We start from the raw sequence: 14,780 nt of genomic DNA on the forward strand, positions 1-14,780 counted from the left end.
TTTCGGTAAAAAGGAGTTTGAAGTAAGATAATTTTTCAATTTTTAGGCTACATTCACACTGCAGGTTAATTCCAAATATTTTGCCCATATGTGACTTGTATCTGATTTTTTTTCATGCAACATGAACAATGCAATTCTGGTTTTTTTTTGGTAATCTGACCCAGGCCTCTGTGTGGATGTGAGTCAGATATGTATCCAAAGTGACTGCAGTCAGGCTGCTTAGGTTACGCTCAGCTGACCTGTGTGTCATCAAAAGGCGAAAATGTCACAACACAACACAACAAAACAGACAAGCGTGAGAAGCAATGAGGGACAAAGGAGCAGAAAACAGACAGTGGCAAAAAGAAGGTTAGAAGTGATAAATATACGGGGGACAGGTAAACACATGCACAAAATATTTGAAATAGCCACAAATGTGGCAGAAATGAGACCTTGTGTTTCGCAGGTGTATTTGATGTCAGTCGATGTCCATTTTTATGTGCATGCGTCTCACTTCACGCATGAATTCCGTTCACATTAGAAGTCACATTTTTTGTAACATGAACAACTACATAAAAAATTTACGAACAAATCTGAAATGGGCATCATTCTCTGCAGTGTGCACACAGCCTTAAGCCCATATCCCACTGAGTGGCAAAACTTTGTTTGTGTTTGCAAAGGTAGAGCATGTTGTTGTTTTTTTCTTTGCAAACCATTCGCAACATATTTAACACATTTCTTGGCGACAAGAAACTATTTGCAACCATTAAAACTGTTGGCAGATGTCCGGCGACCATTTGCGATGAACAACATTCACTAATCAATACGTTTGTAAACACTCGTAAATATTCATCTTTAAGTGGGTGGGCTCTAGTGTACACAGCAAAGGTGGCAGATTCTGTTACTACATACCTTTCCACTTCCAAAGTTTGGATAAAGCTGATCAGTGATTCTATTACCTGTTCTTTAGTAGATACAACATTTAATATGGCACATGTTGCTTGTTTGTGTTTTACTCACTAATTTATTTAATCAAAGAATGTAATTTGCATTTGTAACTACCATAGCAGTCTTCTCAAATTAACTTTATTTATAGAGCAGTTTAAAAACAACCAGAGCTGCATACAAAGTGCTGTACATAAAGTAAAAATCAGACATAGTGTATGAAAACAAAGACAGTGAAAATAATAAATTAGTAACACAAAAACAGTTAACACCATAAAACACTAAAACAATGCCAAATCTAATGCTGAGTCAAAGGCCAAAGAATAAAAAGACCAGTTTTTAGGATGGACAGAGAGGGGGCTTGCCTATTTAACAGGTCATTCCAAAGTATCGTTGCCAACTCCCTGAAAAAAAATAAGGGACACCTCATCGGGAGAGAAGCCCAACCTGATTCCCACATTCCACATCCCACATTCCAAAAACATACATGGTAGTTGGTTGAACGCTCTAAATTGTCCCTACGTATGATTATGAGCGCGAATGGTTTGCTCATGTGTGCCCTGCGATTGGCTTGCAACCAATTCAGGTGTACCCCACCTGCTGCCCGTAGACAGCTGGGATAGGCTCCAACATGCCTGCGACCCTTGTGAGGATAACCGGTTTGGATAATGGACGGATGGATGAACACATGAAAAAGTTATTATCCAGAAATGTACTTTAATACAAACTAACACAATTTACCAATCCAAATATATATATCTCAAACAGAAACCTTTCCTGCTTAACTTAAAACGGTAAAAATGTATGTAAAACAATGAATGATAAGCGGAACATTCATAACTTGTGTACAGCTCAATGACACAATGTGGAGACAGACGGTTTATCTTTGAGTACTGTAGAGTAAAATTCTCATAGTTGAGGCTCACAATGAGCTCACCTTTAATCAGTTCAGCAGAACATTTGTTTCGCACATTTATCCACTTAATCTTCATAAAAGAGAAAAAGAATGTAAAGACGTTTTTACTGTACAGTATATATTTATAGTTAAAATAGTTATATCAACTGCCTGCACAGTAAAAATTATGCACTATATCTGTGTGAACTTGTAATTATTAAGGCTGTTATTCATCAATGTATTACCTATCTGTTTCATGTACTTGTCAATCAGTTGTATGATTTACAGAACTGGGTATCGCCTATTTCGAGTCTGCATATTTAATTGACCCACGCGGTCTCAGTCGGTCCGAGTCAGAAAAACGAAATAGAGAACGGACTTAAGCTGTACCACGTCACACGCAGGTGCCGCACTCCTGACACACGGCCGAGTAAGGAAAAAATAAAACAGTCTTGTGTACCTTACGGTCCCACAGAAACAATGACATGTGCCCCATATTGTTTTGATTTCACCGATCACCGCGCTGTGCGTGTGTGTCTGTTGTTTTTGTTTGATATTTTTTCTTTGTTTGGCGGCGTGTCTGCTCGTGCGGCTCCTGCTTGTGATGTGAAGATTACGTTCTCGACGCCGATTGATTGTCGGCGACGAGGGACGGCCCGGGACCACGTAGTCAATTAAATGTGCAGGACGGAACACGGTGGCAGTTAGGTGATGCCCAGCTCTGCTTATTAATTCCACCCAAAAATTGTCCATACAATGCTGACATTCATTGCACTTTCCCCCACTGACTTTGATCAGAGGGTTACAAAATCATTCTTTAAATATCATATCTAGCTCTGGCGTTACTTGGTGGACAACAAATTTGTCCAGGGTCAAATTCTCGCACTTGTTCAACCTATGTGTTTTCTGCTTTCTAGTCCTCTCTGTATTTTTGCCACCGAGAGATAGCACCGCCATAGCAAAATCGGAGGGCGGCCACAGAGCTTGCAACAGTTTTGCCAGCCAATAAGATAAGCAGATTCTGTATCGTCATACGCGTGTTCGAATGTGCTATCAGCTCATTGGTCACAGAGCAGGGGATGTTCTAGGCCCATTACCATAAATTGTTATATAAAGGGAACTGTTGTTCATTAATTCCATCGACATTTTACAGACTATTTTTGACTCTCACGATATTACGAGACAAAGTGCGTCGCTTTACAACTCAATACGGGACGCGTACAGTCGTACCTAAATACAGGACGATTCCGTTTTTCAAGGGACTGTTGGCAACCGTATTCCAAGGTACCGGAGGGAAGGGACCGGCAAAGCTTAGTCATCGGTACCCCCAGGAAAAACAAGCCATTTTCTCACAAAACATAATATACATATTGTCTGAAAGGGAAAATAGGCTGAAGCATGAGCCTATTATGCCTACCCCATGTACACTTGCATAACAAACATGAAAACCCTCTGTATTTTTGCATCGGGCCATTCTTTGTATCAACCAAACAAACATGACACTAACTTAGCTCATACCACATGGAAAATTGTAGAAAAATTAGTTTCGGGAGAATTTTGCAGGAAAAAAAATTAAATCACAATGATATCGATGGAGAGAGATCAGTGTCAAAGGTGTAATATTGCTTTGAGGATTCTTGTGAAGTTCACAAGCCTGTTGAATGAGGAACTATGGTCCTTGCCTACGGTACTTCTTTTATATCCATAGCCAGAACAAAGGAAAATGTTCAACATGTCTCCGGCACATACCAATTAAGCCGTCACGTTTTTGCTACAGTAGCATCATTAGGATTTTTTAATGAAGGAACAAAGTGCACTTTGATGTGAGACGCAACAGGAAGGACATTCTTGGACTGCTGCTTGAATACATTCTTCCTGCTCTCTGGGCACTATGCATTAAATCTTTAGTACGCCACGGGATACAAGTCTTTTTACCCTTTTTTGTGTGCTACGAACTAAGTAGGCAAATCTCTCTTGACAATTTTGCAGTGTATGGTAATTAAAAAGTGTGTACAGAAAGGTTTTGAATGTCATTAGAAAGTTATTGTGTTTCTTTTTTTATATATATATTTTGTCACACAAACTGTGCTGACTTCAGTATCAAATTACAAAATGGTGCGGCTTGAGTTGTTACAGACCAGGGCTGTTCACAGTAATTTCACATTCACTGAGAGAGAGGATTGAATATATTTAAACTAATCTTATTTAAATGAGACCTCTAAAAAATTGATTGTTCCCTTCATTATAGCCTATGAGGAGATGGTTGCTCAACACCCTGCTGTGCATTCTTAGAAAACAAAGCCAGGTCCTTAATAAAAAACTGCAACAACATCTTCTACAAATGTTGCATTTGTACACATTTGAGAGCACCTCTATTCTACCGAAGCTGTATCAAAAAAAATGTTTGCGTGTGCGTGTGTGTGAATGTGGGCTAACAACCCACATTTACCTGCATGTCTACAATATCACACATTTTCTTTCCCTTTCTTTTTTTCTTCATTGGAAGGTGAAGTAATCTCTAATCATATTACATAGGGCACGCCTCCCCTCCAGGAGGCTGCCATGTATCGGCTGCCGTCTTTGTGCTACGGACATTCAAAGGAGACAAACTTAGTGAATGTAGTTCCTTAGCATTATGACCTCTGTATGTGTAAACAATGCAACACACTTGTTTCATGACTTGAAGCAATACTACACGTCATTTGTGATGACATTTTGCTTGAACCTCTGCTGAAGAAACTGTTGGTAGGCTTGCGACGTGTGGTCTCTTGGAGGCACCGTAGTACGTATGCTTCAAAAAGCACATGCTTCCATCTTAGGTCGTTGCATTCTGTTAGTTGACCACTACATGACAATGAATTCTACACATTGACATTTTAAGCTCTAACTTGGCAAACGATAGTCTTCAATGGCCTCACAGTTTTGCTGCACTCTGTAAGTTATGTTAGTTCACACCTGTCTCTCGGCTAATCATAATGCACATTAAAATTTTAAAATGGGCTCTCTTTCCCTACCATCATTAAGCCACCATTCTGCCTGTATTGGTACGGCACCACCAACCACTCTGATAATCGGAAGTTTCTCTTATAAAGGCATTGCTGCTTTGAGTTCCACTCTGCGTAATCATCACAAGTGTGTCGGCCTCAGGGGAAGTCACTGGAAGCACCTAATTCATAAAACTGCTTCCTAAGGCACGCTACTTCCTGCTGGTATCTAAGTGCTAAACTCTTTTCCTCATCATTTTAAATATTAATTGCCCTTCAAGTCCCTCTTTTTACAATGGCACTGTATTCGTATTCCTTTCTCCTAATTGAAATACATGCATTCGCATATCTTATTCACCTTACAGTAACATTTGAATGTGTCAGCTCTGGGCGACCGATAAGGACTACTCCAAACCAGGCAGCCCAACAGAGGATGTACTTTCTGCAGTTACTGAGAAAGCAAGATCTGCCTCAAAAGCTTCTAAGAATGTTTTATTCATTGTCTCCAAGCATTGCTAAAATGACAGAATGACAATGACGAATGACAGAGGCGACCCACTGATTGACATTCGTCAGAAAGGTTGACAGCTATGTTCGCAAGCGTTCACCGCTCAGTGAGATACCACCTTGAAGAATCTGAATTATATATTTACTCTAAAATCACAAATATTTTGATTTTTTTTGTTGTTGTTGACAAGTGGCCTGGAAATTAAGGTCTGGATAAAATATCGGATTTTGAAATCTCAAATGTGTAGGAACCCTTGAGAGACCCAATTACAGTACAGGGAGTCCTCATTTTACGAACGGGTTCCGTTCCTACACTGGCGATGTAACACGAATTTCCGCGTGTCGGATTTTACAGTTCAAGTTGAAATGTATGTCAAAATACTTGTCAAATGTCAAAAAAAACGAATATACATTAAAATTAAAAACATAAGATGCTGTAGTTAGCATTACTGCTGAGAAGAGGATGGAGAAGGAGGAGAGGCGAAAAAGGCAAAGACACTGCCGGCACGCAAACAGACACGATCGAGACACTCTGCGCATGCTCATTGCTCAACCGCAAGAAATGCTGGTCTTTGTAGAATCGGAATTTTGACTTCAACTTATCTCAAAATGAACAAGGAAAAGCCTGTGATTGGAAAGCAACAAGTCAAAGGGGTGCCCCACTTCTGGCCCAAAGTCATCTGGAATAGGCTCCAACTCACCCGCCACGCTATGAAAGTAAGCAGCACATAAAATGGATGGATGATGAACTGCTGCCCCCAGAAGTGTATGGAAATGTTGTAAGTGTCAAATGACACATCTGGCGTTAAAAGCACTTTAATTATGTCTACATATCATTGCATGTTACCAGCACACTGATGGTAGGTAGGTAGCATTGGTGTTTTTTTAATGGGGTGAGCCCTAAAAATAAAGGCTTGCACTTACACTTAGAATATCCAAGTGCCTCGACCTGAATTTCTTTCTAACCCTTTATTTTATGCATTTTGTCTTAGAAAGTAATTTTCCTTTTTCATTGTGCTTTTGGGGACAATTTGTAAAACATATTATTTCATAGAATGTACAAATCATGGATCCACGTTCAAAACTCTCTGCTCTCTCAAAGCTTTCAGTGTTTCCTTTTTCTCTGTGAGACATTTTATTCCAGAAAGGAGAAGGGGGTGCTGTCTAATGCTAAGTGCCAATTAATAGCACTCCAAGGTCAGCAGGTCAAACTGGCCCACACTCAGTCTGCACTCCAAGCACTTTGTCTCTGAGACATCCAACCCTCTAACACATACACACAAGCACGCACACACACTGCATACCTGTCGCCATTTTTTTTTTTTTTTTACCCAGTCATCCCCACTATGCTTCTTCCCTAGCCTGCTCTTGTACTTCCATCGGCTGGCTGGCTTTCTCCTCAATCAAATGCTTCTCTCCTATTCCATCAAAGTTGAGGACCAAGAGTTCTGTTAAGCATACGGGAGCCTTACTGCGATAAAACAGATCCAAAAACTGGCCTGTGTTCTTGCATACGTGCATACATGTCTGTGTCTTTATGTCTCTCTGGGCCTATGTTGGTATTTGTGCACACTGCTGAAGTGTGTGCATTCAAGAGCATCTGACGTATTGCAGGAATAGCAACTTTCCCTTTCAAATGTGTGCGTGTTTGTTTGATACATTGATTCATGCCACATGCTTCCCCTTGGCGATCCAAACTAATAGGATCTCATCATCTCCCACTGTGCTCGTTCAAAGACGACAAGCAGTGACTGACAGGTGCTGTAAGAACTGCATACATACACACACAGCGCCTAAACTTTGTGAGTGCATAACAACAACGGTGGAACTGGGACTTAGATCCTGACTCGTTTTGCATTATACATCTAAGCATGTTCATGCGAATCAACAATAAAGATGACAAGACCCTCTTTAAAGGTAAATTTAGCCTTTGTTTCCTGTTTTTCACAGGAGCGTGTGTGACCTTGTTTAGGACAAATTAAGAGCCGAGAACAGATAATGAAACAAACTACCCTGTTAGTATAAACAGTGATCTATACCCAGCAGAAAAGTACAACTGTGTTAAATTGTGTGTGTGTGTATAAATTGCCTTGCATTACCTTGCTTGTTGTTGGTATGAAGAGAACATAAGATACTGGACTTCATGTACCCACTCACAAAGCAGTAATTAGACAGACCCCCACCATTTGAATCCGATTGTAGGTGTTTTACTGTCATTGAATTTGCTCAAATTAACATTGTGTATGTTGAGTTGCTTTTACTTTGAAACGACAGACATAGAACAACATAATTCTGACAGTATTAACTGTGCCAATCTGTTAAATGTATGACAATTTTCCAGATTCAGTCCTACCCAAACTCAAAATGTTCAAAATATAGTGAATAAAGATGACAATGGCCAATTTCCAGGGTGTATTGAACATTTGTCCAAAGATGCCAACCATAAAGGTCATTTATTTATTCATCCAGCAAGTTTGAGTTCAGACAATCATCTTATCAGCATATTGTATTGCTCATTATGGTGGCAGCAATCAAGTTTTCCGGGATTGGTCAAGTGACGATCTGGTCAATTCCTGACTGACCTCACAGTCCATCATTGATGGTGCCCTTTTGCTGACGAGAGACGGAAACACGACCCGCATGTCTTTCGTGTGGTGTTTTGAAGGCATGCTTCCTGGAGTAGACTGCATTGATATACAGCATGTACAGTCGGTAAGGTATGCACCAATGAGAGAATCATGACTTAGGCTGGCTGTAAAACTAATTATGCACTAAGAGGTAATAAAGTAGCTTTGAAGGAAGAGACAGTCGGAAGAAATAGTAAACGCCCATAGGCTAGTCCGCCTATCATTTTAAATGAGCTTCCGTCTACAAACTTTGACCAACTTAACTCGCGCGCCCGCTTTTTGGACCTTTTAGGACCTCGGCTGCAGCCAACGGGAAACGGAAGCCTCGCCGTGGCCATTGAAGCCTCACCATGAAAATAGACGAAAGACGATTACATAGATGGAAAAAATGGGCTTCCAACTGTGCTTAGTCCGACTATTTTTTTAAGTTTCCCATCTATCGTTTATCACCTACAAAATGGGCATCCGTCATAGGCTGGATGGACCGGTCCATCACATAGGCGGAATGCCCAGTTGCTGTGTTGAATACCTCTTTAGCCAGATGAGGTGGCTCAGGCATCTTGTTAGGATACCTCACTGGTGAGGTGTTCTGGGCACGTTTTATTGAATGGACCCCCCAGAGACGGCCCAGGGAATGCTGGGGAGAATGTCGCCCAGCTGGCTTGTGAACGCCTGGTGATCCTCCCAGAAGAACTTGACAATATGGCCTGTGAAAGGGAAGTCTGGGCTGCTGGGCTAATCTCTTTACCCCATGACCTAACCTAACGCCTTTTTTGGGCAAGTTACCATATTTGGTCACTTGCGGACATGATGTGTTTGTTGTATTAACTTATTAAAATTTGTGACAATGAAAAATGCAGATGACATTTGATCATATGACCGATTCACTAATGAACCAGTGCCAGGGTCTATGTACGTTTGTAGACATATGCCAAATTCATGATTTATATTCTGTACATATAAAGCATTAAAACTTTTATTTTATATGATAATGTTGCCAAACGTTCTGTGTCAATTGGTGAATATGGTTGATTTTGCCTTTTTTTAATGAGCTTTTTTATCAACCACTTTCTTTTTGTTTTGCTTGTTTTCCGGGGCTGGGGAGGGGTGGGTGGGGGTTACGTGTTTTATACTTTATTAGTCTTAATCAGAGCCAGAGAATGTCTTTGCTCCAAGTATGTCTGTATAGGCTGTGAAATTTATAATCATCATAATGTAAAGCATGATAGCAGCTGGGAGGGAGTTACTGTTTGTTAGTCCCTAGTAGGCATTACAGCTTTTTCACTTTGTATTTGGCTTAGCAACACTCTGAAGTCGCAGATGAGTTGCTGTTACGGTCACCTGAAATCAAGGGGGGAGTTTAGTTAGAGGGTGATTGGCTGATAGTAGGACACAGCTGCAGTTACAGCTAATTTCCTAGCTCAATCCTGTTCCTACCTCAGTTTGTATTTGTGTTTGCACATTAAGAACTACAGTTCTGTTTATGTTTTAATTCCTCATTTTAAAAAATTAAGAAAAAGAAGCATTGAAGCAACAAGTTGTTTCTCATGTTTTTTGACTGTAGGGTAAAAGCCAGAGCTGACTTCATGTGTGGACTGAATGGGTGTCAAACAATGGGGAAATGCCAGTATTTTGAGGGGGGCAGTAACATATTGGGGGGAAAAGGAATTTTGAACTAGTTAATTTTTGAAATGGTGAATTTACTCTAGTTCCAAATTTTGAACCGCGAACTTAAGTAGCTCATTTTAAAATTTGTTCACTGTACTTTGAACTAGTTTGCATGGAAAATTAACTTTTACAACATATCCAATCATGACACTCACCTGTTTACAAATAACCTGTTCACTTGTTGAATGTTCCAAACATTTTTGTAGCATTTCTCAACCTTTCGTTTTTGTTGCCCCTGTCTCTGCTTTTTGTTGTTGTTGTTGGAGGCATTAATCAAATTCAAAATAAATCAGTATTTGCAACTACCCCCACAACCCCGGAAAAAAAAGGTTTATCAATCCGACCACAAAATATCTTGTATTTGTAGTGTATTCAATTGAAAATAGGTTGAAAAAGATTTGCAAATTATTGTTTTATATTTGTATTTACATTTTACTAAATGTCCCAACTTAATTGGACTTGGGGTTTGTACTTTTTCAATAAGTGCCCTTTAAAGAAATAAATGAAAGGAATGGATGGATGGCTATAGATGGATGGATGGATGAAGAGGTTAGCAAAGTCACCTCTCAGAAAAAATAAATCTGTGGGTGGTTCTTGGTTCTGTGTCCTCATTTTATTTTCCAGGTTCCCCAACTTCCTTCCAATAATATGTATGCTAGATTAATTGACAGCTCTAATTGCCTATTGGTGTAAATAGCTGTCTGTTATACATGCATTTGACTGACAGGTGATCCTTACAGTGTGTATCCTTCCCTTCCCACACTAGCTGAGATGCTTTCCACTACATGAGTGTATTTTAGAAGATGTAATGTAAGAGAATGATATTCGGTATCTCCCGGCTGCCAAACCTGACCTATAAAGGGGAGTGTGTATTTTTGTGTGAAAGACAGAAAGTTAAAGGAGTCCACACATACAAAAAGAATGTAAAGAGAAGAAAGAAAACTGGCCCGGCACACTCCTGCCAACTAGGGGTAGGCGATACTGGGAATTTTGGTATCGATCCTACACCAAGTAAATAAAGGGTAGTATCAGCCGATGTCGATACAATACGTGAGCGCACCAACCAGCAGCTAGAGGCTTCCCTCCGCTGCATGCCTCAATCACACCTGTTGTCATGGAGCTCCCAACTTGTATGGGTTGAGTATGCCCATAACTCTCTACAGAGCTCTTCGTTAGGCATGTCTCCGTTCCAGTGCTCCTTGGGCTACCAACCACCTCTGTTCCCTTTGCAGGAGAGCAATCTAGCTGTTCCTTCTGTCCAGTTCCAAGTGCCACAAGGTCTGGAGGCAGGCCCGCTCCGCTTTGCCCCGGTCCTCTGCCGGTTCTCAGAAACAGGCCAACCGCCGCTGCAACCCTGCCCCTTCCTACGCTGTTGGGCAGAGGGTGTGGCTCAGCTCCAAGAACCTGCCGCTGAAGGCCGAGTCGAGGAAGCTTTCCCCCTGCTTCATTGGGCCTTTTGAGGTTGCGGCGGTGGTCAACCCGTCTGCAGTGCGTCTCAAGCTCGCGGCCACCCCTCCTCTCATGTATCCCAGGTCAAGCCAGTTTCTTCGTCCTCGCTGTTCCCCCTTTGCCTCCCCCTCCTCCTCCACTGGTGATCGATGGCCACCCTGCCTTCACGGTGCGCAGGCTCCTGGATGTGCGTCGCCGTGGCGTCTAGAACCTCGTTGACTGGGATGGCTATGGGCCGGAGGAGCGCTGCTGGATCCCGGCCCGGCAGGTGCTGTCCAAGTCATTGATTCGTGACTTTCGCAATGAAGTGATTAAAGTGTGAGTTGGGTGCAAGTTAATTATGAACAAGTCATAGCCTCACCTCTAATGAGAATGCTGAGCTTCTTTTCTACTCCAAAACATGTGAAGCTTGTCGAGCATGAAAATAGTCTGTTTTGGTTGTGTGATTATTACACTGTTGTGTAGCTAAAACCCAAACAAATGAGTTGACTTGATTCCCAACCATATTTGACTGCGATAATTCTGAGACAGGCAAAGAGTGGTCAGGTAGGAACGCCCTGTCATGCTTTGTGTAAACTCCTAAACGTCTGACAGCGCATATCTCACAGCAAAACCACTCATGGATTATTGCTGTGTGAACATGTTTTGTTACTTAAAGTCAGGTGAAAACGACAAAATATGCCCATGAACACCATCATACAGACAATAACCTTCAGACACAATTGCACCGAATATTGATTGCATGTAAACGTAGTCACTATGGTGCTGGGGAAAAAAGGAAGAGGCATGGGTGTCGTAAAGTAGAAACGTCATAGGCCACATACATCGTAATTAGAGGACTCCCTGTGTGTGTGTGCGTGTGTATATATATATATATATATATATATATATATATATATATATATATATATATATATATATATATATATATATATATATATATATATATATATACATACAATACAATATAATTTTGTTTATATAGCGCATTTCATAAAAGCTAGAGCTGTAACACAGCACTTTAAAAAACAATACAATAAATAGAACAAAAACAATAAAAGGCTGTGATACATGTATTAATAGATATAGACATAGATAATATATAAATATAAATAAAATATAAATAATGAAGCCAATAAATTGACATAAAACACTATATACAATTGACACTGGAAAAGAGCTGAAAAATTCAGGTCTGATCAAAAGCCGGAGAAAAGAAATGTGTCTTCAACCGGGCTTTAAAAATGGACAGAGAGGGGGCTTGCCTAACAACCAATGGGAGGTCATTCCAGAGGGAAGGACCAGCAGTTGAAAAGGCTCGATCCCCTCTGAGGCTCCTCTTGGTCCTCGGCACCTCGAGCAGCGCCTGGTCCGCAGATCTGAAGCTGCGGGAAGGTGCGTAGGAGTGGAGGAGCTCAGAGAGGTACGCCGGGGCCAGGCCATTTAATGACTTAGAGACAAATAAGAGAATCTTAAATTGAACCCTAAAATGCACTGGGAGCCAGTGAAGGGAGGCCAAAATTGGTGTTATGTGCTTCATCCTCCGAGCTCCAGTTAGTAGGCGGGCAGCAGAATTTTGGACCAACTGGAGACGTTTGAGGGAAGACTGGCTGACTCCGAAATGAAGTGCATTGCAGTAATCCAGCCGAGATGTAACAAAGGCATGGATGACTGTTTCTAAGTGCTGATGGGAAAGGAGGGGCTTTACCTTAGCCAGCTGTCTAAGGTGAAAGAAGCTCGACTTTACCACAGCGCTGATTTGCTGGTCCAATTTAAGATCAGTCTCCATTTTGAAACCCAAGTTATTGTGAGTAGTCTGCTGTTTCCTTTTATTTTGAAGGATTTATTCCCTTTCCTGTGCTGGTTTTTGTTTTTGTTTTCAGGACCGGGCGTGCACAGGTGTGCTGAGCTCACACCTGTTCTCCATCACTCATCCAGTATTTAGCCCCCGGTCAAATCTCTACTCCTCGCCAGAACGACTTGTCTCTTGCAAACGTACAGGTTGTATTCACCTTCGGCTGACAAATCAAGATCTCAAGTTGTTCCCTTGTGTTTAGTTTTTTCTCTGTTGCACTTTGAAATTACTCCTAGTGTGTACTAGTGAATTTTAGTTAATTACTTTGATTTTGAGAACTCTTTCCCGGGTTAACCCAGTGCTTAAATGTTGGACTCTTTTCTTCTTTGTTCTCTCACAGCCCCAAGCACTGAGAGCTCAGCCACTGCCACGCCCGGTCCTGAGTTTCTTTGTTGCTTTGATTCTCTGTTTCATAAACTTTATTTGTTACTTTTACATCGGTCTACTCTTGGGTCCTACCACCACTAGCATGACATACAACACACGTTTGAGACTGTTGGCTTTAGATATGAAGCCAGGGGGCCCAGGACAACAGGGGAGAGAGAGAGATATATATATATATATATATATATATATATATATTGGAGGGTCTGGAAAAAAACTAATGACATATCAATTTGTTTCAATGGGGAAAATTGATTTGATTTTTTGATAGATATCTATGTCTGTGTAAATGGAGTTACAAGCTTGTTCACAGAACAAATTCAACTTTTAAGTCAATGTACCACTGTAGAAACCATTTACACCCACATCCACACTGTCCAGCAGAGGTGGGCAATTTACAAAATTTTGCCAGTCGGTCATTGTCAGTCCGTCATTTTTTTCAAGCCATCACAGTAAATTTCACCAGTCCGCCAGTCCATCTTAGGTCAGTAACACCCCCCCGAAAAACAAGTAACAGTCCACCAGTTGAAAAATCCGACGTGATTAAAATGGTAATTGGAGTGCACTATATGAGTTTATCTACAAGTACATTATATGCTGCCTGCCCAAAGAGCTTTACCCACACATAACACTCACATATGAGGCGAGTCAAGCATTGTTAGCATACTTGCACATGGGAGGTGTGTCATATGAATGATGAGGCTTCAAACTGGCTTCTTGGAAATGTCTGCTATTTTGAATTGGTTATGCACTGATTGTAAATCCTGAAAGCAGGGTGAGCAGGTATGTGCACGTGAGACTTTTTAATTCATGGTATGGTAAATGATTCTCAGCCTATGAAAGCCTTCTTGCATATTCAATCAATACGCCCCACACTCATCCAGGACCAAGACGTGTTATGCTGTGACTATAAACCATACAGCCTTTCCTTTCTATCTAGTGAGGGTACACAATGTCGACTGCGTTGTAAAAAAATCCACTCCACTTGTTTCAATAATGACTGTATGAACATGATTGCGTTCAAATACTGCCACAAATGTTGATGATATTAAACATTGTTTCATTGGGTAAAAAGCTTTCAACTGATAAATTCTTTCTCCCTCAGATTGCCCTGTGAGCTGAGTTAAACCCTCAGTCTGACAATCTCATTACCAGATCATTGAAAGATATGAAATAGCAAAGCAAATATGCACATAAGGAGTGGCTGAGATGTTTAAAAGAAGAATATAAGTTTCTGTAGTCTTGTAAAAAGCATAAATCCTGTTATCTGTGTCATAGATACTATACTGCTGTTTTATGATATCATCAGCACACTCAGGGACACACTCACACCCTGATGGGTACTGATGTCTATCATGCACACATAAACACCGCTGTCACTGTGTTACATACCAGCCACTGAGTATATACTCATTTCTCACCTCACCAAAATCACCATATTTCCATATTTTCTCTTGTCCTCTCACACGTCTATGGGTGATTATTTT

The sequence above is a fragment of the Filicampus tigris genome, chromosome 6 (assembly GCF_054856515.1).
Source record: "Filicampus tigris isolate MCC_2025a chromosome 6, RoL_Ftig_1.0, whole genome shotgun sequence".
In the NCBI taxonomy this organism is placed as follows: Eukaryota; Metazoa; Chordata; class Actinopteri; order Syngnathiformes; family Syngnathidae; genus Filicampus; species Filicampus tigris.